Source organism: Plectrocnemia conspersa, unplaced genomic scaffold (assembly GCF_051122295.1).
Source record: "Plectrocnemia conspersa isolate PC_06_02 unplaced genomic scaffold, ASM5112229v1 ptg000012l, whole genome shotgun sequence".
Taxonomy (NCBI): domain Eukaryota; kingdom Metazoa; phylum Arthropoda; class Insecta; order Trichoptera; family Polycentropodidae; genus Plectrocnemia; species Plectrocnemia conspersa.
The window spans coordinates 9577985-9602675 of NW_028277176.1; positions in this window are offsets into that span (position 1 = coordinate 9577985).

Below are 24691 nucleotides of genomic sequence, written 5' to 3' on the forward strand. Positions count from 1 at the left end.
ATCATTTCAATGGAAGTGCTTTGAAGAGCTAATAGCTAATAGATTACGTAGAGCTGTCGCAATACGTAATATAATCTAATAATATTCTCACTAGATTCCACCTGCGTCTTACTGGCTGCGAAATCACATCCATGGTTACTAACCTTTAAAGCCTAAAAAAATATGTTCCAAACTTAAGGGGGTAGGTCATTAATTAGTTTATCACAAAAAATAAAGCATTTACTTAGATTCCGAGACCGAATCGCTACCTTTTGGTAATCTGTATGTTATCTATTAATATATGAAGTTTACATTTATTTGCCCCATCCTGTATTGTGTGTGTGTGTAACTTTCCGAGCGTAGATTAAAATTATTATTCTCGGTGTATAATATATACGATATAAATACGCTTTGCCCAGAGGTCAAATATTACAAGCAATCTGGTAATTGTTTCAAATAGGTCGGCTTTGACCTGTTGGTCTTACCGCAACTTATTGTGCTATTAGGCCCCAAGGAGATCCCTGCAGCAAACGTACGAGTTTGGTTTTGTGCGCGACTTGAACTTTGAAAATGGAAATATATGGCAGGTTTTAGCCAAAAATTTATATTTCACATCACATAGTACGAATTAGCGTTTTTCTTTGTACCGGGCGGTGTACGTAACTACGGCTTTATCGCCATTTTATTGATTGTTCGGCGGTTGTAATGATCATTGATCACAAAATACCATCTTTGAGTGTGTGGTTTATCCCTAAAGGCCCTCTGCACGTTCAACATTGTGGCAAGGGAACAAGCAAAGGCGGCTCGTCTAGGCATCTTTCCCATATAATTAAGCAGTGGCGTTTGCTCGGGGTTTAATTTAGTTTAACCATGAAAAAAATACAGGATACATAAAAAATTAACGCTGCATTTACTTTTAAGCGTCATTACTATAAACGTTATTATGTATCATAGAAATCAATATTACTATAATTTTAAATAAATGGCCCAAATAAATAATAAATGTATTTTTGTTATAAATTAAAAAAAAAATATGCTATTAATGTTTCTGTCGATCATAATGGTTCATGGGCTTTATTTTTTTTATATACTTATACATTGATTTACACTACTGCTTAAACATATTTAATCTAATATATGTATATATTATATATATATATATATATATATATATATATATATATATATATATATATATATATATATATATATATATATATATATATATATATATATATATATATATATATATATATATATATATATATATATATATATATATATATATATATATATATATATATATATATATATATATATATATATATATATATATATATATATATATATATATATATATATATATATATATATATATATATATATATATATATATATATATATATATATATATATATATATATATATATATATATATATATATATATATATATATATATATATATATATATATATATATATATATATATATATATATATATATATATATATATATATATATATATATATATATATATATATATATATATATATATATATATATATATATATATATATGTATTTATATATTATATATACGATCCGCCCATGGTCTTCTCATAATGCACACTGGAATGCACTCCAGATTTACATGTTTTTGTCGGATGGAAGGTAAAGAACACAAGGGGCAGTTAATTCGCCATAAATGGTCAAACGTTACAATACCGCACGGAAAAAGCCGTGTTTTGGTTTTGAGGTTTAGCCCAATGCCCTGCCAACAGACGAACACAGTAGAGTCGTGATCTTGGTTTTTTGCATACTTCATCCAAGGAGTCTCGTATGAATTTTGCAAAGCCGATAATCGGTTTTTTGTGTGGATCGAACCGAGCAAGGGTGTCAACCGATATCCGTCTCGCCGCATATTGTTTTGCTTTATTTTTAATTTAGGTATCGCAATATAAATTATGTTTAACTATTCATAAACATAAAAGCACAAATAATGCTTGATATATCAGGTTGTTCCATAAGCTTTTGGGTTTTTAAAGTGTGGGTTAAATAAGTTTAAAATTAAAACGTGTAATACTGTTACTAATATATTTTTTTACAATTATTCTCTATATTTTAATCAATTTTTTTATATCTGATTCGATTTTATAAATATTTTTTTCCACCTAAAAACTGTTGCAGGGAATTAAATAGATGATAGTCATTTAGAGAAATGTCTGAAGAATACGTTGGGTGAGAAAGGAGTTCCAAAGAAAATCAATTTTCTTGGATACAAGAAAGCGAGTGCTGTCTTGGTGTAAAATTACCCTTTTTGTTTTATAATTTGAAAGGGAAGCTCTTTCTGGTCCGAGTCACTTTTAAAAAAATTAGCTGAGCACACTGTGTCTGTAGTACGTATCTGATAATATCATCTAATCATTCAATGAAATCAAAATCTAATATCATACAATAACTCATAATGAATTTTATCCCACCAAATCCATAACATTATCAAATTGGGGGGTAACCCTGTTCTCGGGGTTGTAATTGGGGGTTGACTAAAATATAATGTGTTTTAATTTAAAAAATCGGCTTTTCATTTTCAATATCAATTCTACAAAAAATAAATATTTTATTTTATTTTATGTTTGTGCAGCAAAAAAATTTTTTTCTTAAAAATATTGTATTTTTACTGATTTTTTAGTAAAGTGAAAAAAAATTAATTGGGCGACTTTCTTAAGCAGTTTAAAGCAGTCTTAATCACGCTTTATGTCTTTCTATAACTATCAAACTGGTTCCGAGAAACTTCGTTATCTAACTTGGCGAACGGTCGCTACAAATTTTTCTTTGTTAATCGTATGTTCTACTAAAAGTAGCTTTTAGTAGAACATGACAAGTACAAAACGGCTATTGGTTTAGTTTTGACAGCAATTTGAATAATACGTTGTAAATATTTTTATAAAATGGATGAATTAAAACATTGTATAAATATAAATTGGAATGGTAATAATGTTACTTTTTTAAATATGGTAGTGTATACAGCAACTTTTTAATAACGTTGATTATATTTATTGATTCCTAACTATGTATAATTATTATATATATAAATAAATGTTTGTGTAGCACTGATTTAAGTATAAATTACGTCCAAGAAATATATTATTTTTTTACAATTAATTTCTGCTAATTTACATTTAAGGCCATCATTACATAAATATTATTACAATAATAAAATATATTTTACTTTGGTTTATATATCTATGACTATGCTTAATTTATTATTAAAAATATATATGTACATATAGTATTACTAACTAAAGTAAGTAGACATTAAGATAACACTCAAGAATTATAACACTCGAGGTGAATATTTCAAGGAAACATGACGCATCACTATCAATTCTAAGTTTATGTAATATCTACAAAGAACCTATTGTAATATTTTAACACCGGTTTTTCCATACGTTTGATTCTTCAAATTCGGTTATATGATAAACAATTATTAACAGTAAAATCGTGATTTTTTATGTAAATGAGTTCAATATATTTGCAAACTTGATGTAATCGTGCGCTTATACATAGGCGTGGGAAAAAAATGCACAACAGTTGACTGATGAAAAAAATCTTGCTACTACGAGGCCGAGAAACTGTACGCATAGATATTATTGTCCATATAAGGTTTTACTTGTTGATTAACAAACCGTGAATATCAATTGAAAATCTTATTTGTTTTAAATTAAATAGTATAAATAAAAATGTTGCAAATAAATATAATTTATTCTTAAAATAAAAAAATATTTTCTGATTTAATCGCGAAATATTTTTTATAAAAAATAATAATCAAACATCAACGATCGGTTAATTCATAAGTAACTCGCACAAACTAGTGAGAAATATAATGGGGGATCAAACTGGTTTCTTGAACATATTCTAAAAACATCAATATTTATCTCTGATTTCAATTCATAGCGACATATCGCCTTTGCCTCTAAGAACTGTTATTCAACTTATTGAAATCATATTAATGTGAGTATTAAAAAACAATGACTAATAAACATACTTTTTACATCAATATATTGCATTCATTAATTTTACATTTCCATGTATAATAATATAATACGAGTATATTTATTTATAAAAACAGCATTAAATTCTAAAGACCACACACGTAACACACACATGTTTTATATAACATTAATACATAATATTATTAACTGGAAATAATATAATTTTACGAAAATATCGTTATCGAATGGGTTTTTTCATGACAAATATATACTAGTATATTTTCAAGAAATATTTTGACCAGTTTGTTATTCGGAGGACTCTGTTATCTATTCCGATAAGTACGATGATTTTCAAGAACATTATCAATTATATTTTATTAAATAAATATACAAAGTCAATCAGTTCTCTTAACAATTTAATAAATGTTATGTAATTAAATCTTAATGTTTTATAATGCAGTTCTCGATCATTGAATGTCATAAGCGTTTAAATGACATTTTATTTATTATAAGTGATACAGTATGGCGTATGCTTAGCATTTATATTATAAATTATTTAAAACGTGAATATTGTATAGTTTAAATAGAAAAAGCTTTGACCTTCTCCCATATACATACATTGCATGCTTTAATTATAAAAATTATATAAATTAATACAATAAAATAAAATTATGTATTTAATAACTACATTTTTTAATAACCAAATTTGTTTAGATATCAACAAGATTGTTATTGACAAAAATTTATTATAAAAATTTGGGAAAATTGTGTGTATATTTTAGATACTTTAATAATTTATAAATAAAAATATAATTTCTAACGCAAAATATGCTAATATTGCTAAAGTTTTTCTAACAGCATCTAAAGATTAGACTAACTTTTATAAAAGTTTGAAGTTCAGTGATTCAAATCATCAATTCTCACGACAAAATAACTTATTAATCGCATGACGTTTAATCAATTAATCATTTCGCTTTGTCATAAATCATATTCACAGAACAAACAATCACCATATTTAACGATTACTCATTACACTGACGGTAATCGTTGCGATTATTAATGCATAATTAAAGTACACATACATATATACGCCTTATGGTTGTTCAACGAACGTTTTCTCACTGTTTAATGAAAAAAAAACTTGATTATTTGAAATTCAACGCATGATTACGTACTGGTTTGCACACCGACGGTTAAGTGTCCTACAGTTATGGTAAAAATTTGCGGAATTGTGATCTTTATCGTAAACTAGCATAAAGGTTTTATTGGCTCGGAGCCGATTGCGGAATAATTACCCGTAGGCAAACTTGACTGCCGGTTGTTCAGGTATTCAACCGGGGTAATCTATGTACATTTTAATAATTTATTTTAATAACGTTTCGAATTAAAAATGCCAAGGTATTATGTTAAAAACTCGTCATAGCTGTCTTTGCTGGATTTCTAGACATGTATGCGACTGTTCGTGGGAATCAAAACTGCCATACATATATGCAGATCTATTGCGGACATATGAACGATATGTATTTATAATATGTGTAGTTGTGAAAATGTAAGCATTTTCTAGTTAGAAATTTTTATATAATAAAAAAAGCGACACATTTCTTTGATAATTTAACTTATGTTTATTTTAAATCACTATACATACACGTGTAAGAAAATTCAGTGGAAATAAGTAAGTATTATTTACTTAATAATAAATGGCCTATTTCTTCGTGTAATCTAATAATATAAGTTTTGATGTTTATCAAGATAAGTAGAATATTATAATAAAATAATGTGAAAATCAAACAATAGTTGATTCATAATCTTTAAATATGTATGTATATATATTATTTATAACAAATCATTATTGCTATAAACTATATAAACATAAGCTTACACAATAATTTATTAAAGAATTATATATTTTTTTAAATATTTTAATAAATTATATATTAAAATCTTTTACTTAATTGAACTAAAAGTTAATTTTGCTTATTTTTGCCACACATTTAAGATTACTAAACTATTAGAGAAAATTACAAGATGATTTTTTTAATGATTTATTTGTGTAAATAACTCATTCTGTATGCAATTACAAATATTTATTTTAAATCTGTGTTATTTTTATTTAAATAGTAACTTTTAATACATCGATTTTTTTATAAGTTTAATTTTAGGTTCTAGATTTTATCTTGAAAAATATTTAGTCTCTATGTACAATCATTTTTAGAGTCATTTTAACACATTAACTAGTAGATTTTTTTTGAAAAATTTGCTCTGTCAAGAGTAATATACACTTTTTATTATGCATTATATAAACATGTTTAATTATTTTTTCTTAGGTTTATTAAAAGTCGCTAAGTCGGACATATTTAATGAAAAATTATGGCATACTCAGACTTTTTTCGTAAACAAACACACCCGGGCACTGGTGCATACCATGGCGCAATACAATATTTTTGTGCCGGGAACTGCAGAGACAGTCATTTTTATTTTATTAAAATTCATTACAGTGAAATCTCTTTGTAACGAATACAGAATTCCCAGTTTAACGAATTTTAAAATTTCCCTAAAAACCTTTAATTGTAACGAAGACTAAATTCTTAATTTTAACCCTTTGAGAAGTATCGCCGTACATGTACGGCGGTCGATCTTTCATTGTTTTGAGGTACCACAGATATTTTAGTGTTTACATATAATATAATTGTTATATATTTACATATATAACTGAAGAAATAAAATACATTATAATTATAAATTATTTTTTGTAATTTTTCGATACAAAATAGCACCAATAAATTATAGAGTACAAAATAAATAAAAATAATTTATATTAATTTTATAAAAAATATTGCAAGCCTCTGTATTGTATAAAAAAAATCCACAAAAGCCAAATCATATATAATTATTATGTAAAATAAATTATTAAAACATACTAATACAGAAAATTAGATAAATAAATCATAGCAATAAAACAAATAAAATCACTGATTTTTTTTTAATTATTTACTATAAATGCATTATTAAATAATAATAAATAAATCACAACAGAAATAATTACGAGCACTCCCAAATGTATACTAAAAAAATATCAAATGTTTTAAAATTAACCTACTACTCTAAGGGTTAAGAAAAATTTTTAATTGTAGAATATATGAAAAATTATTAACAATATAAAACGTTGATAGTAAGTGCGGGTTAAACATATATTAATATACAGATAAATAAATAAGAAATATATTTCAGTTCCTGGAATTACTAATGCATGGTGTTTGCATACATAATTATTACATACATAACATTCATGCATATTAACGTAATTAATCAAAAGTTTCCTTAACAGTGATTTTTATGTCATAATACATTAGAGTGACATGGGTATAATATAGAGAGTTGACTCCAGCATAATTTCTATGATTTTCCATACAAATTTTATTCAAATTAAGGGACACGATTAAAATCGAGTGAATAATTATAGGCACTTAGGCCCACCATATTATGCATATCATATATCGTATGCATATTCATAGATTTAAATTTTTATACCACACACGACGGCTCTACGCTTTTGAGAATAAGTATACGGTAGATGTTATAAAAATAGTGCTGTGTATTTTTTTCGTTGAGAAATTCAATTTGCATTGTACAATATACAATCGTATGTTGGGGGAATTAAATAATAAAATCACTTGTAAATTATTTCATGGTGTACCATTATCAAAGTATTAATCAAATTTAATTGTAGTTTTATTTTTCAGATGAGATTGTGAAAGCCAACAAGCGTTTTATAAACGCTATTTTTCTGTTTTTTATTATGGATATATGATCTGTTAGATTATGTCATATTAAGTAGACTTATAGAAAATATTCCCAATATTAAATTCCGAAAAATGTGAAAAGTAACTAGTAACAATTTTTATAATGTGTCAAAATATAATTTTTCATTTAAAAAAGATAAGCCTAAGTAAATTTTACTTACTTTATCAAAACATGTATTGAAGGTTACTCAAATTATTATACTATCAAAGTTAAGCAGTTAATCAATTATTATTAATAGGGCGATAGGGCTGTCAAAAGTGTAGCAGATAAATGCATTAATTAATATTCAAAATATCGTTCATTTGTTTTCAAAATCGAAACGAATAAAAAACTAAAGAAACATAAAGTAATAATTGTAAATAATTGTTTCATATAATTACTCAGCAATTACTATGAAATTTATTACAATAATTGAATTTTTGTTCAAGAGATGTCTCTTAATGATATCTTATATTTTAACACTTATATCTAAATTACAATATTTTTTATCCCAATTATTTTACCTGTGTTTATTAACAGAGACCCTTAAACTTTTTATTATTTTACATCATTATTTAAAAAATCTCACGACTTACATCTCTGATAATATAAACCAAATCGGTTTCACGAATTTAATTTTCAGCGCACATCTTTACGACATTGAGACTTTATAGTCACACCAGACATCTTGACAAAAGAATAAGTATTTAGACTTTTAACGATTTCATAATATCACTGAATCGTTATTTTATATATACATACATAGTATGCGTGCCTGAAATGGTATTTACGATCGTGTTGCGCCTTGATAATAACACGAATTTATTGGATGCACAAATGCGCTAATGAAAGAGTGCAGGTTAGTCGGTGAGCCAATAAATTTCTCGCTTAATTTTATTCGACACGTTCGCCTCTAATTGATGAGGGTATCGTTAAAGTCTAAGCCTCGGGTCTGAATATTCAATTGCTCTAGCGCTACAATTCCACAATTTGATTATAGGTGTCCATCAAATAATTCAACACTTTACTCTTTTAATAACCGCCGTTTTTATTATTATTTTTTATTCAAGTGCGTCCATGAAAATTCGTTATATATGTTAATTGCAGCTATTAGTAACCCTTAAATTCGCGTTGCTTATTATTACGGTTATAAATTATTCAATATATAATAATATAAAATACAGTATAAATTTACCTGTATCTATATTAACATGCGAGTGTCCATGCTCATAATTTCATAAAAAAAAGTATATTGGGATTTTTTTTTATATAAAAATAAATTAAATCATTGGTAATCAATTAAAAATCTACACAGACAAATATATTTTATCAAGATAATTTTTTTTTTAAATTAAAACGAAATTATTTATTTTAATTTATAATAATATTATTTCAATTGAGAAGCTACGATTAAATTTAGTCAGTCGATTTAAGTCACCATGTACTATGATATGAACTGCTTTCAAAGTGCTGATGAAATTCTTTAAATAAAATAAATATGCAAATATTTATTTTTTTAGATTTATAGATTTAGATAATAGTATTTTGTTACTATTAGATTTTTTATCTTTAAAAATTATGATTTAGGCTTACAAATTTTTCAATTGCTGTAATTGTTTGAAGGAACCGTAACGATAAACTAAGCCGCATGATAAGATTGTCTATGTTTTTAATGACAGAAAAATAATGGTAAGTTTATTTATAAATAAAAGGTCAGTAATCATGATTATGAAATTATTATATGATCAGTAATTTTGTCACACACAGCTAATAACCATTTGACAGTTACTTTCTAATAATTAAAACTCAGTTTGCAGCATAAAATTTTATGTTTAAAAAATAAGAGAAACATATTTCACTTGGCAAACCATTTTTGAAAAGGTGTATGTTCACTGCAAAAAAAATCATCGATTGTAAAGAATAACCATCGGCTTCATTGGGGAGAAAGTGATACAATATGTACTGCTCTTATTTCAAGAAATTGCTTCTTTATCGAATCAATTTATTTAAATGTGTTGCTCGTATTGCAAAACACTCGTAAACCAAGTTACTCGCATTTTGAGGTAGCACTGTATAGCAATGAACATTTTTATTTTGCACTAAAATAGTAATCATTCGTAAAAATAAAATCATAACAAGCATGAATTCGTACAAAATCTCTAGATCCTTAATATATTTTCCAACAATTCAATGATTAATTTATCTACTTGATCCATGCAGATTAGAATCCTCTAGATATATGAAATGTACATTTATAATTTTATCTGCTAATTTTGAGATTTGCACACCCCTGTCAGTTTTTCTCCAGAGCTCCGTATAAATTTCGCACCAGTCAAACACCTAGAGGTCCCTAATGAGCGCAGAGGCGCGCGCGTCCCGCGAAAAAAGTTTGGCGATGGCTGCCGTGACACGAGGCAAAGGTCCGAAGCGTATGTACATATAAAGCATGTGTCCGATCCGATTGTTGTTGTGTCGTATCTACGAAAACAAAACGCGGCGATACACACAATCTTCTGACTTCAACAGAAGACAGGGACGAAAGACGCGGTAAAAGAGAGCGACAAAGAAGATCGCCCTTCTTTGATGGACGCCGACGTTCTAAAGTGAACTGATTAGCATCTTGTTAGCAAGTGCCAGTTTTTTGCCGCGTTCTTGCACGGCTCCATTTCTGAATCGCCGTCATATCGCCGCTACTGACGAGAAAGCTCGGCCGGCTTCATCGCATATTTATATACTGAGACAACGAAATTCGACAATGGACCAGGCCGATGTTTTGACCTCTGCTCGTTTCGAATAGGGTCTGGATCAACGTTCAATATTCACTTTGACCTACCAATTATTAAACCTACTTAGCAACCTTCACCTATTACACTCACCAATTAAGTTTTTCACAATTAACGCTTAAAAAATATTTTTTAATCCATTTATTTTGAGACTGTGTTACAACATATTTAGAATCGAAATTTATTAAATTTTAAAACATAGTAATTAAGGACCTCAGTGCATTTGATGAGCCTAAGAAAATTTCGAAGGTAATCAAATATCAAATTGCCAATATCCACGCTAGCCAAAGACTGCAATTTTAAATTGCTAGGAGGGGAGTACTATAAGGTAATACTATTTAAACTGTTGTAACTAAAAAATAATTTATAAATTCATGTAATTTGAACTAAAAATAAACGTGCGTGCCGTGTGGGCATAGTATAATCTAAAAACTTCATAAATATTATATAAATATTTATATATTTTTAAAATACAAAATTTATATATTTATATTTTGAATATATGATGTAAACATTTACAAACAAATATGCACTTTAATATCCAGTTGCTATGTGGCAATTACGAATTTAAACGCGTATCGGCAAACTCAACAATCAGCGTCCGCAACGATTCATCTCCGGATAAGTCTGGTGGAAATTATTGTCGAAGGCTGTGTTTGAGCAAAAATGATGGTCAGTTTTATGATTTAACTCCGGTTGATAATATGGCCGGCCGCCACAACGGTGAGTGGAAAGTAAGCCAAATTGTTTGATTGCCGGCTCCAAGTCTACCGATGCTCATATCAATAATTATTATGAACGCGGATTCATCATACTGTACCTCGCCCTTTTCATTACTCAATAAATGCATTATATTGTGGTATACAATGAGTGGACAGAAAAGCGATTAGTTTACCTTTCAAGAAATCCTACTTTCTTAGCTAGATCATGCCACTTTTATTCGCTTAAATTAAGCTACTATTTTATTTTAATTTAACTTTAAAAAGTAGACTAGAGAGTAATGTTATGCTTGAGTAAAACTGGCAAAAGACTTTAATTACTCAACTTTGACATATTGTAAACCTCATGAAACTGATCATATTGTTACTGGTTATCGGTAGCGAATTTCAAACATATAATTTTTGCTATACATTTTAAATCCAGTTGCTATAAAGAGAACACTTTAAATACTCAACATAATTACTTAGCAACTGTCATAAAAATAATATTATAAGAAAATTGCTATTATGAACAAGAGAAGTCTCTAAATAATTCCTTATCCTTGCAACATTCCTATTCTTAAATCCTATCAACAAGTATATATAACACCCTTTCGTTTCCTAAAAAAAACTTTTGCACATTGATGTTCATCGAATAAAGAAAAGGATTATGAAAGTACTCTATATTCATTTTTATTGTGATTTTTATAATAATAATAAATAACAATGAAATGTTTTTAGAGAATTGATTTTCTGTTTATACTTTTCTCAAAGTCTGTTTTATTAAAACAAGCTAATATAAGACTTTTGTTGCTAAAAAAATAAGCAATAGTAATAAATTTTATATTTGTAAATAATAATTAAAACAAATAGGTATTTACATACACTAATTAATCTGAAAATATGTAGCTCATGACAAAAATATTTTTTTTTTGGTTCCACAACAAAAGCTCCATGTACTTTTTACCCAACAACAATACATCTATGGCAAAAGATTAAGTCGGCTAAAGCTCTAACTAAAGACTTGAAAGTGGTCAATATAAATTAAGTTTGCGCAGTGATATTTAGCAAATGATGTCCGTTATGACACAATTTCATTTTATGTTTGACTTCACCTACTGATTGCGTTACGTTATGACCACTTTCAACCAGTGGCGTAGCTATGGGGGGGAGGGCCGCCCCGGGCGGCACTTGCTTGGGGGCGGCATAATCGCGATGAAATCTCATGTGGTTATTAACCCTGAATAAACTTAAATTTATGTAAATCTACGAATAGCAAGAGCTTAACAATAAGCAGTTTATTATTTTAAGTAATGCTGATTTTATGACCCTGCAAAAAAATTATGTAGGGGGGGGGGCAATTTTAAGGATTGCCCCGGGCGGCACGTGCCCTAGCTACACCACTGCTTTCAAGTCACGAGTCAGTCGCTCCAGCTCATATTTTAACAATTTAGCAGCATAAATAAAATAGTTTACTTTCAATGGCCCAAAAAATTAAAGGGTAAAGGTAAAAAATCATGTAATAAAAGCATGAAGAGAATGAAATTTGTATTTAAATTATTTTCCATCACAACAGATTTAAATGAAAAAATTAGAAAATTAAAAAAAAAAACAATGAAGTGTTTATTTGAATACTTTAACCTTAAGATCTGTAACCATTGATATGTTGTCTTTAGCCTCTAAGCAATTTTTGCTTTGGTATTTTGTGCTTATATTTAATTTAAGTTTGTTTTTATTGTAGTCACTGATACATGAGATCAGTAAGTAAGTATACGCGAAATATTTTTATAATATTTTCTGGTATGAAAATTGCAGTATTTTTTAAGATTAGTATAAATGTGTATTAAAAATTATTTTTTTAGCTTTATTTTGAATGAGTTGTAATTTAGAAAAAATAAAATTATTTGTGTTACTCGACGCCGGGTAAGAATATGTTAAGATGGGTCTGATACATTGCTTATAGATTAAGATCTTATTTTTTGTAGTAAGCGCGCTCTTTCTAATAAATATTGCTCTAAGGGTTGCAATGACGGCAAGCCATTTGCAGCATAATCATTTGACTCAAATATTGCTAAGATAATAAACAAATATTAAAATACTAGTTAATAATTTATGTTCTTCAATTCACTGAATTTACTTGAATTTTAAAATAAACATTAATCCTTAAAGTTAAAAATATGCAAGGAATGCAGATGAACGAGGCAAAGATCCTGACTTGTGTATTTAAAAGTGACAAAGAATTTACTTTTGAAAATTTTTTTGTGATTTTACTTTTTGTAAAAGCGATTTTAATTCGCAATTCATATTTTATTATAATAAATTAGTCATTAAATGTGATACGAATTTATTTGTGAAGTGCTTTTCAAATGGTTAACCATTTAAAATATCCTCATCATAAATTAATTACTAGATAAATTTCATTTAAAAGTACATTGGTTGATGTTTTTAAGTAAAGTTATAATATACAAATTAAATACCGCAACATAATTTAATAGTTTCTAATTAATAATAATAAATATTCATTGAATTTATTCTTAATACACTACATTATCTATTGCACAAGTAATAGATAATTGCGTGTATTACCATGATACTATACATTATGTATAAAATTACATACTATGACTCAAATAGATAACCCACATTACATTACAACAATTAATGAATGTCGTTAATAAAAGTATAATACTCTTAATTCATTATTATTATAAATTTCAGTGTGAATAATTTACTAGTATATGATATAATTAAATCACAACTGCAGTATATCTTCTTTGTTATTTATTATAAGCATACGTTATTAGGACCGTACAATCAGATATTTGACTTCACGTACTATAATTAAATAACAATGTACATAGAACTCCATTATGTAAATCGTGGCCACGATGTTGGCATTTTATGTATTATAGAAACTTTCATCGCGGTTGAAATATTTAATTTATATTATTATTATCAAATTGACATTTTATTAATATTTATTACTTGCGTATAGCATATAAACATTTGTGTTGTACATAATAAATAAACGTAATTAAATGTGACGCTTGTGTGTTCATATAATATTTATACGATTGATCTAGGCTGACAGTTAACATTTTGTAAATATGATAAAACATGTTTATATTGTACTATAAATTTTAAATCTATTTTATATCGATAATTGATAAAAATTCATCGTTTTGTTATGTATCTTGAATTTAAAAATGTGTTATTATATATTTGAACTACAAGAGTTTAACGGACCCTAGTTAAGTCGTACGGTATCAATACGATAATCTTGAATAGTGTGTTTACTTTAAAATATATTTTTCTGAGTATGTACATATAAAATGATATGATTTCTCAATTTGCTATTGTGAAATTACCGATCGCCCAACGTTAACTATTGTGTCCCTATTTCACATCGATAAAACTGTCTATAATAATAACTCGTTGAATAATTCCGTTTATATAACGTTAAGTGATAGAGTAAACTAACACTTCAGTAATAATGTACATAACAAATTAATCATAGATTAATCACAAATATTGACGTAAAATAATAATAGAATAAACAAACAACATTTAACATTGTTAGTACTCGATATCATAACGTGGCGGCGATGATTGTTTAATACATAGAGTTTATTTAATTATATCAAGATAAGTGTCTGGAGTTTCGATTGCAAAAGAACAAGATCTTATTATCTATGGCAAGAAAGATTACCAGAGTATTGAAGCCTTTCTTCTCGATCAAAACCTATCGTTACATATAATTAGAAAGCAAATTCAAAAAGAGCCGTATCTGAATTGATCTCGATCGAGAAAGATGTGGAGCGAACAACGGACAGTATCAAATTTTGAATTAATTCGAAGTACAGTGCGCTCAAAAAGTTTTAATTGATGGATTGATATGATATTAACATTATACGATATTAAAAATATAATATAAATGCTCAATGTGAGCTGCGAATGCTTCTTATTAATTTTCAAAACGTATGTCGGACACGTAAACATTTTTGCAATAAGCAAGGAAAACTACTTCTAGGCATGTCTGATGAAAAATAAAACAAGATACAATATTGCACCCTTCTTGATTGGCCTAAGTTCCTTTTTCTATGTTACTCTCACAGAGATGTTCAACATTTCAATATAAATTATTTTAATAACTAAATACCTAATTTTATTAATTAAAAGTAATCAACAATAAGCGTCAATGTATCGAATGTTTTATATGTAATTTTTATATGACTTTTATAATAAAGATGTACATAGATTTATTACTAGAAATAGAGATAATTTAAGAATAGATAGGTAAAAGAAAACGAGTACGGCCAGGGGAATATTGTACGGAGTTATGAATTTGTATAATAATATTCCTAGGACAAACGGCAAATATAAAAATGTTGCGGGTTTCAGTTCTTGAATAGTCAATTGTCTGTTTGAACGAACCATTTTTGAACCTTCTTGCACGTTTTCGTCTGTTTTTAAGGTCAAAAGACGTCCCGACCATTGCTCGTTTTCAACTGACTCATTTCCTCTTTTAAATCGCTCATACCACTTCAGAGTCACTACATTATCGCTATATACTGATTTTAATATTTCATGAGCTTCTTTGACACTGACTATCTTAATGGATCAGACTATTGTACTAAATAATTAAAATGAATGTGGCGGCAGCAGTTGCTGCTATAAAAAATCCTTCACCGTCCTTCTTGATCATACCTCGTATATAATATTTTTCCGATTTCATTTAAACTGAATGACAACTTATAGTTTATATTACAACAAGTCACTAAATTGTGTTCTGTGTCACTATTCTTTAAAAAAAGGTTAAAAGAGTGAATCAAAAAAGTTATTTTAGCCACATTTCAATAATATGTATGGGTTTTTATGGGAATAAAACATTAAATTGTCCCATCTTTGGACATATTAATATTGACATTTTATTAGATTATTGTCATGTTATTGTAATGTAAAATTATTATATTTAAATTTTAATCATATAAAATATAGTGACATTGTAATAAATACATATTCTATATTTTATTTCTGCGAGTATCAAAATACATCTTTACTTGAGAAGTTTCTAAAGTAAGCTATTACGTTGGTTTTAACTAGGGATTCTGAAGTCTCGGGTTTTTTCGATTCCCGGGACTCGAGACCCAAATTTTTAAAGTCCCGGGAATTCCCGGGACTCGAGACTTTGATTATTTTTCGTATAATCATGAAAAAAAATTATGGTAAAAAATTAACTTATTATTATTAACTTTAATTAACTCATTATTATTAACTTATATTATTTGTGTTATAGGTACGATAGGTGAAAATTTATTGAAACAATTTAAAAACATTTTATTCGATATTTATTTAAATTTAATTTATTACAATTTTTTTAATCGAAATATTTATATCAATATTAAGTTAAAACCTTTACTTTTGTAAGGAAAAATATGTTTTTAAAAACACCAAGGCGTTTAATGATGAATCACATAGCCTGTTCCTGGTTTTTGTGGCAAATATTCCAGATGTAGAAAAAACTCTCGCTTTCTGTAGATGTTGGCTTAATTGTAAGCAATGATTTGAATAAAAGCTCTAGATTCGGAGTTCGCTTGATAGTTGAATCTAATATCTGACACTCCTTTTTAAAGTTGTTTTTTTTATTTCTAGTCGTTGAAATATTTTGGTGGTTCGTGCGACAGAGTTGTGTTGATTTCAAACATTTTTTTTTAAAAGGAAAATAACAATAATTTCAGAAGTTAATAAAGTGGCATCTCGACGACTTAGAGCTTCAACTGCCAGTTTTATAGGAGTGAGTACTTCACAAATATTTTCCAATACGTGAATGTTCGATTCAATCCAAATTTGCCCGATGCCAAGATCAATTAATGATTTTCTAATGCAATTTCGTAACTTTCAAAATCTCGAGATCATGGGAAATAAGGAATTCCACCTTGTCTTCATATCGAGACATAAATTAAGCTCGACATCAAATTCGCTCTTTACATATTTTTGTAAAATTACACTTCGGAAAGTCTCGAGTCCCGGGTTATTAATTTTTAAATTTCCGCGACTCGAGACAGCAAAAAATCTTAGAATTCTCGGGAATAAATTCACGGGTTGTCTCGACACAGAATCCCTAGTTTTAACCCTTTACGTGCGAGGAGCGGATAAATCCGCTTCACATCACATGTGAATTAAGTGCGAAAAGCGGATATATCTCAGTCAGAAATTGTCTCAAATTTAACATATTTTTTTATGATGTTTAATGAAGTTTTTATGATGTTAGCCTTTAATGGCCTTCTACCCTCATTTAATTACTTCTAAGAATTTATTACCAAGAATCAGAACACATTTTTTTTTTGTACACCACAAGAGCTCTGGGGAGAGTGACACAATTTTTTTAGTCAAAGATCTGGCATTCCAATGAATTCCATATGTGCAATATATGTTTGAATACATATAATATATTATATAGTATGCACTTAGGTTAATTCTGAAGTCGAAGAGTATTGGTGTGCTTAAAATTTCACTGTTTACAATTTTAGAATTTATAAAAAAACAATTACTAGAAGAGGAAGAAAGATAAAGGACCCAACCTGAAGTCGAATATTTAAAGGCTGGCATTTTCTGACAAAGTATGAGGAAAAAAAATACCAACGCAATTGACAAGTGTGCAGTATCCTGCCCTCATCATGTAAAGGAATTTTCAGAAAGAGGCAGACTTCTTATTTTTAAAATAGATATTAAATTATTTCTTTAATTTTGAAGGTATATATAGATGCATAAAGAAATAACTATATACAAATAAAAAACCGTAATTAAATCTTCAACTTCATTTTTTATTGGATAATTGACTCATTTTGTGACTTTTTATGAAATTTAATTCCGCAAACTAATGCAAAGATTTTTTACTAATATCAGCTTGTTTTAAATATAGGATATTTTTATAAAAATTTCAAGCATGTATAAGTTTTTTTAAAAGGGACATCAATTGTAAATTACATCAAACTACAGATTTATTTTAGAAACGGGAATTGCTTAACCTGTAAGTACGTATCTTATTCAGTAATCAGAATTGCCATATTGTGCTTATTTATAAAATATATTTTTTAACTGTAACTGCTTTATTGAATAGATTTGAATACAAATTAAAGACTATTTAACATACACTATTATTATTATATTTTTGCCAAATTTAATAGCGATAATATCCCTGTACTCTTTCAAGTGATTTCTAACTGATTTGAACTGGATGATGTTCTCGCCTGTTTATTTAGATCAATCGAGTGCAATTTGAGAATCCTCGACGAGACACATGTAAGTTTGTGCGATATGTTTTCGGTACAAGTTAAGTCAGTGTGTGCAGGTGGAGGTGGGCGGTGGTAAGATAGCAAGAGGAGACGTCCGATAATAATGAGTTATATACGTGATCCAATTATTTTGGCACGCCGTGCTCATTATAACAAAGCACTAAGTGTGAAATATTACTGAGGGGGTGCCTCCCGGTCACCTACCCTCCTCATCAGACCACTGGCCGCCGAAAAAAAAACCGCATGTGCTTTCGCACACTATAGTATTATATTACGTTTCTTGTATTTTGATATATCGACGCTGGCTCAGCTGAAACCGCCGGCTTTTACCTGAAACGGAATTTCAAGCGTGACACCGCATCGATACGGCTAATTATTATCGTTAAACTCGGACACGGGTATAATATATAATAATAATACAATACACGTTATTATTATATTAGTATAATGTATCTGTGTGTAGGTGTAATGCTATATTCGAAATCTCGATTAACACCACCGTATTCGATTAACAGATCGTTCAGATATCGTCCGTTGTGTATCACGAATTCCAATAACTAACCGCAACGATGTTATTAACATATTGGATTCTTCACTCGGGCCAATAAACTGTTATCTGTATTTGTTATACAACAACGGAGTGCATGCAATTGAAAAATGCTTTTTTAAATCGAATGAACACGTTGCTTCCACTCGAAATGTGAGCAAAGTTTATATATTAAAAAATAAATTTAATGGATTTTTTTAAATAAATAAATTGAAAATTTATTAATTCTATATGTTTTAAGTTTCGTTATTTATTTTATTAAAATAATATAACTAGTCCATTAATTTGGAAAAAGCCTTTACTTCCTACTAATATATGTAAGCACATATTATTTAAAATATATACGATATTTTTATTAGATTTTTTTCTTTAGAAATCATATCGTAAATAAAAATAGTCATTACTGATTCCTCTACATTATCGATTAATCGAGAGTCATCGAGATTATAATCTTATTTTTTATTATTATGTACGTATTATCAAAATGATATAAATTTAAATTCATGTAATTCAATTTGATCATTTAACAATAAAGTTGTAAAATCAAATTTTGGGCAAAACTTTTTAATCATGATAGTTTAGGTATATAAATATGACTGAATGTTTTTTTTCAGCTAGATTATAAATATAATATACAACCTAAATTTGTCATTATTTAAAGAAATAAAAAAAAATAATAAAAAATACAGTGCACATTATTGATAGTAAGCAATTTTACTTTTTAATATTTTACTACAAATATACACTAAAAATTATATTAATATCCAAATATATTATCAAAAAAAAAAAATATTAGCATATAAGCTATTTTAAGTATATATACACGAACTAGCTTCACTATTTTTTAATTAATCATCTTAAGACTTCACCATTAATATCTAGATAAATTAGTATATTTGGTTTCACATACAATCTAGTTTTTCAGATGATAGTTTACGACTTAAACCATTGATATAATCGAATTGGTAATTATAACTGAATTTTTATAAAATTGCTAAAATTTAAAAAATGCCATTTAACAAATATTTTGTTAAGTTAAAGTGATTTAGTCAGAAATACATAGATATAATTTATTAAAGTTTATAATTAAATAAATATTTACTATAAACTTATCAATTAAATTGTAAAATATTTTAATAAAAAAATATGTATTTGAAATGTCAATCGTTCTAGCGCTTACACGCATTTTGTAAAACACATAATTACATAAAAGTATATTCCTAATTTCTATACGAATATGAACAACTTATCATATATTTTATGGTATATGGTTTTTGATATATTAGACCAAGATCCATGTCGTATAGCTTAAAATTTATTGTAATTAAAACGGCAGTGTATCAATATTTAACCTGCACTTAAAACCAGTGGTACGGTTAGTGACTAATATGTGAAAGATCTGGGTTGTAATATTATATGGACCCAAATCGTATCAGGGAGATCGTAATTAGTTATTAATATATGCATATAATTTCGATCGATCATCACAGATTAAGTTTTCATAGATGTTCCTAATCTCACGGATAAATTGAACTACGTCGTGCTGCTTATAACTTATATATTTTAACATACATGACACTAATTTTCAAATGTCTTACTTGCTGATTTATGTCTGTTAAAACTAAATATTACAATAAATAAATTAATAATATTTTAAGAATTTAATAGATGCAACTTTAGTACACAATTTCAACAGTATTGTGCTTTACAAATTAAAATCCTTCTTTATATTATTGATAATTCTACATTTTTTGTAAAAGTGTGTTCTATTGTATAATTAAGCAACTAAAATCATAAAATTAAGGACAGTATTAATACAAGAATTAAATTAATATGTATATATTTTTTATACTGTTTTCTTATATACATATTAATTTTATATCAAGTGTTATATATTTATTTATTTTAATATTATATTATTGTATACTGAATAATAATATAATAATTTATTATCATATACATTACGCAAAATTGTTTTATTATATATTAATAATTATAAATTGGCGGCATTATTGTAATTATCAGTTTTAATTTGACGTTGAGCTTTATATGGGGGATGGCTTATATGGAGTAAAAAAGCGACATAAACGATGAGCACGTTCAATCGCTGTGACGCAACGTCGTTAATTAAAATTTATTAAAAATCCTTATTATAGTAATTTAAACAGTCGAAACGTATTTTAACCGCATTCCAGGTTGTTCACCTTTACCGTCTGTTTGTTAAGTGCGTTTCTGAGACGTGTTGGTTTATCTTATCTTATTCAAATTGATCCTACCTTCAATCGTAATTACGGCCATCTATACACAACTCAATTGCGACATTGTGTGCACACAAAAAATAATATTTGTCCATGTATCAATAACGCAGTGTAATCTTTGAGTTAAACGGTAAAATCATATCGCATTTTAACCGAGAGATAATGTAAGTACTATGAATATTTTATCAATTCAATCGGTAGACGTTTTAAGTTTACTTTATGCGCCATTCGTAACGTCCGTTGAGATGTCGATTGATCATATTTTTTTCGACGGTGGGGGAGTAATTAAAAACAATTTATGTTGATCGTAAATCATGGAGCCGCATTTTTATGATAATTTCGCGGTTGGCCACCAGGACAGTGGCCAGTTTTTGTCCTTTGACTGGTCTTGGTTTTCGAAGACACATTTCGACGGAACAAATTTTTGGACGCATCGCCTGAAAAAGGTGTTAATTCACCAGAACTCGCCTCAATAAGTTAATGACACAATAAATAAATAATTGAGGTGTATGGAATCATGGGAAGCAATTATTAGTATGAACCGAATTTATCCACATATATTATTAAACTACGTAATAATCAATATGCTTTAATTATAATTTGTATTTTCTGCATATTATTAATATTTATATAAACATTTTCCAAACATATATTTTTTTTCACTAAGTTTATACACAAAGGAGCAAATTGTATTGCTTCACATTTAAATGTAATTTTTAATCAAATTCTATTCTGGAAGACTAGTCTTTTTGTGAAGGATGTCTATTTAAATACTGATTTTTGTATTTAAAAGATTTTTAGTTACTTATAACAGCCATGGCCATTATAATTAATAGCCATAAAGCAAATTAATAAAAAAAAATACTTTGTAATAACCGAAATTACGGAAATTACTCATATTTCTGAACTATTTTTGTGCAGCTGTGGACTGTATTAATGGCTCATATTTATGTTTTTACCTCTTTTAAATTATTACAAATAGTGTTTTTTTGTAGGTATTTATTTTATGTATAACATTCATAGTCATAACAACTAATAGCTGACAAAAGAAATAATTAAAAAGAAAAAACTTTGTAAATTATGAAATTAATATATACTTATATGCTTAAGTTGTTATTGTGCAGTTGTTGACTTTATCTTTGGCCCGTATTGATGTATTTATTTTTTAAGAGCAATAAGAATAATGTTTTATTTTAAGTATATCTAAATATTTTTGTATGGTATTCATAAAAAAAATAACCATAGCAACTAAAAAGTAACAAATATAAAAAACACTTTTTAATAAGCGAAATTTCAAAAATTATTCATGTAGCCAAATTAATATTATGCAGCTGTGAAATTTCTCAATGACTAATTATGGTGTTTTTATTTCTTTAAAATCTATTTTTCAAATATTAAAGTAAATAATATTTCTTATAAAATAGGATTATGTGCGTAAGAACCTGTATTTATTATTTAAACGGTTCTTTTCAATTTTTCATAACTTTAAAAACATAATATTTGAAAATTTAACGCCATTTTCAACTAAATTGAAAATAACAAATACTTAAAAAGTATAGTCACAAAATTTTTAATCTGGTAATGATTTTTTTGCACAAAGTGTAGCATATGGGATCGAAATATAAAATCATTGTCATATTTGAGCCATTAATATTTTATAGTAGTCCTTCAGTCAAAAAAAATCTGGAGTAACTCAGGGCAGTTCACTAGGGCCAGTACTACACTTAATATATACAACAGACTTACCAACTACAAACAGGACTACATGCGCTACCTTTATTGACGACACAGTTATTGTTGTTTTTACGAAAACCCGGAAATAGAATCTACTTATCTCAAAGAAAACCTAAGCAAAATACAAGAATGACTGCATATTTGGAGAAGAAATGCAAACAAGTTAAAGTCTGTCCATGTTACGTTTACCATGAGAAAGAAAACATGTCCTCCCGTCCGATTAAATAGCTCAATAATTTCACAATCGGATGGTGCAAAGTATTTTTAGATGCACTTAGACAGACATGGAAAACCCATATTTGGATTAAAATAAAACATTTAGGTCTCAGTATGAGAAAATACTATTGCATAATGGACAAGTGTGAATATGCTAAATTTGGATGTATGGTATTTAATTCTGGGGATCGGCAAGCACCTCAACATAGAAATAATTCAGAGGTTCCAAAATAATATATTGGATGCTCCGTGGTATGTCCAAAGCTTTTTTATTCACATCAAATTGTCAAGAAGTGGAAATTGTAAGACAGAAATACAAGGAAAGATTTAAGAAACATCCAACAAATTAGGCAATAATTTGTTTACGGATAGATTAAGGAACAAAATAATTTTTGCTTGTATTAAATGATCCTTATTATTTAGCTTTTACTTATATTTTTAACGAACTATGACATATTAGATATATGCACTGCCTAAGCTTTTATATATTAGAGATACTTAAGGGAAAACATTTAACATGTTGTAATTATAGTAGTCAAGGGTGATAAATTCCTATTAACAAACATACATTACTAAAGGTGCACAAATGAAATAAACACACAATTAACTATGCAATTATGTGTATATTGACGTGAAAAATGTATTTTTTCTTATCTATATACATATTTATAGCGCACCTAACAATGTCTCGGATATGAACTTTCATTTCTGCATATTGTATAAACAATGCGCTATGTGCCGTGCATAATTATTACACGTGTTATTTTTTTTGCAATTTTTTACTTAATAAAACCAATACGCCATACTCATGTACCTTCCAGGTGGTTCTCACAAACGACACTTTACTATAAATCACTATTTAGCGACGCGGACAAAGGAACGTCCTGAAATTCCTTCTCGGCTTGCACGTCGACATTGAAACTATAATTATAAAATAGCGACAAGTAATTAAAGTTTAATTGATTGCGTTCTTGAGGGTTGATGCGATGAAAGGCAATATTTGTTGTTTGTGGGAAAAAAAGATTTGACAATATATGTAAAGGTGTCATATAAATAAAGTCAATACTGTTTCACATATTCTTGCTAAATTTTTAGCATTAAAATATCATATATTTCTCATATGTGCTATACTTCACTTCGATAAATTTCCCCATTTATTGACTATGATTCTATTAACTTAGGGTTACTTAAAGTATACTGAAATAACTCAATCTTAGAGACAACCTTCCATAGCAATCTTGTAGATGCAACAGATTTGGATAACAATCTAAAACATACTTTTCTAATTAAAATATGATACCTAATATGTGTCATAAATTATTTGCACTATAGTATTTTAGACACTTAACAGACAAATACATTTTCGTCGATTTCAATACATCGCAGAGAGAGATAAAAAGTCGTTCTTA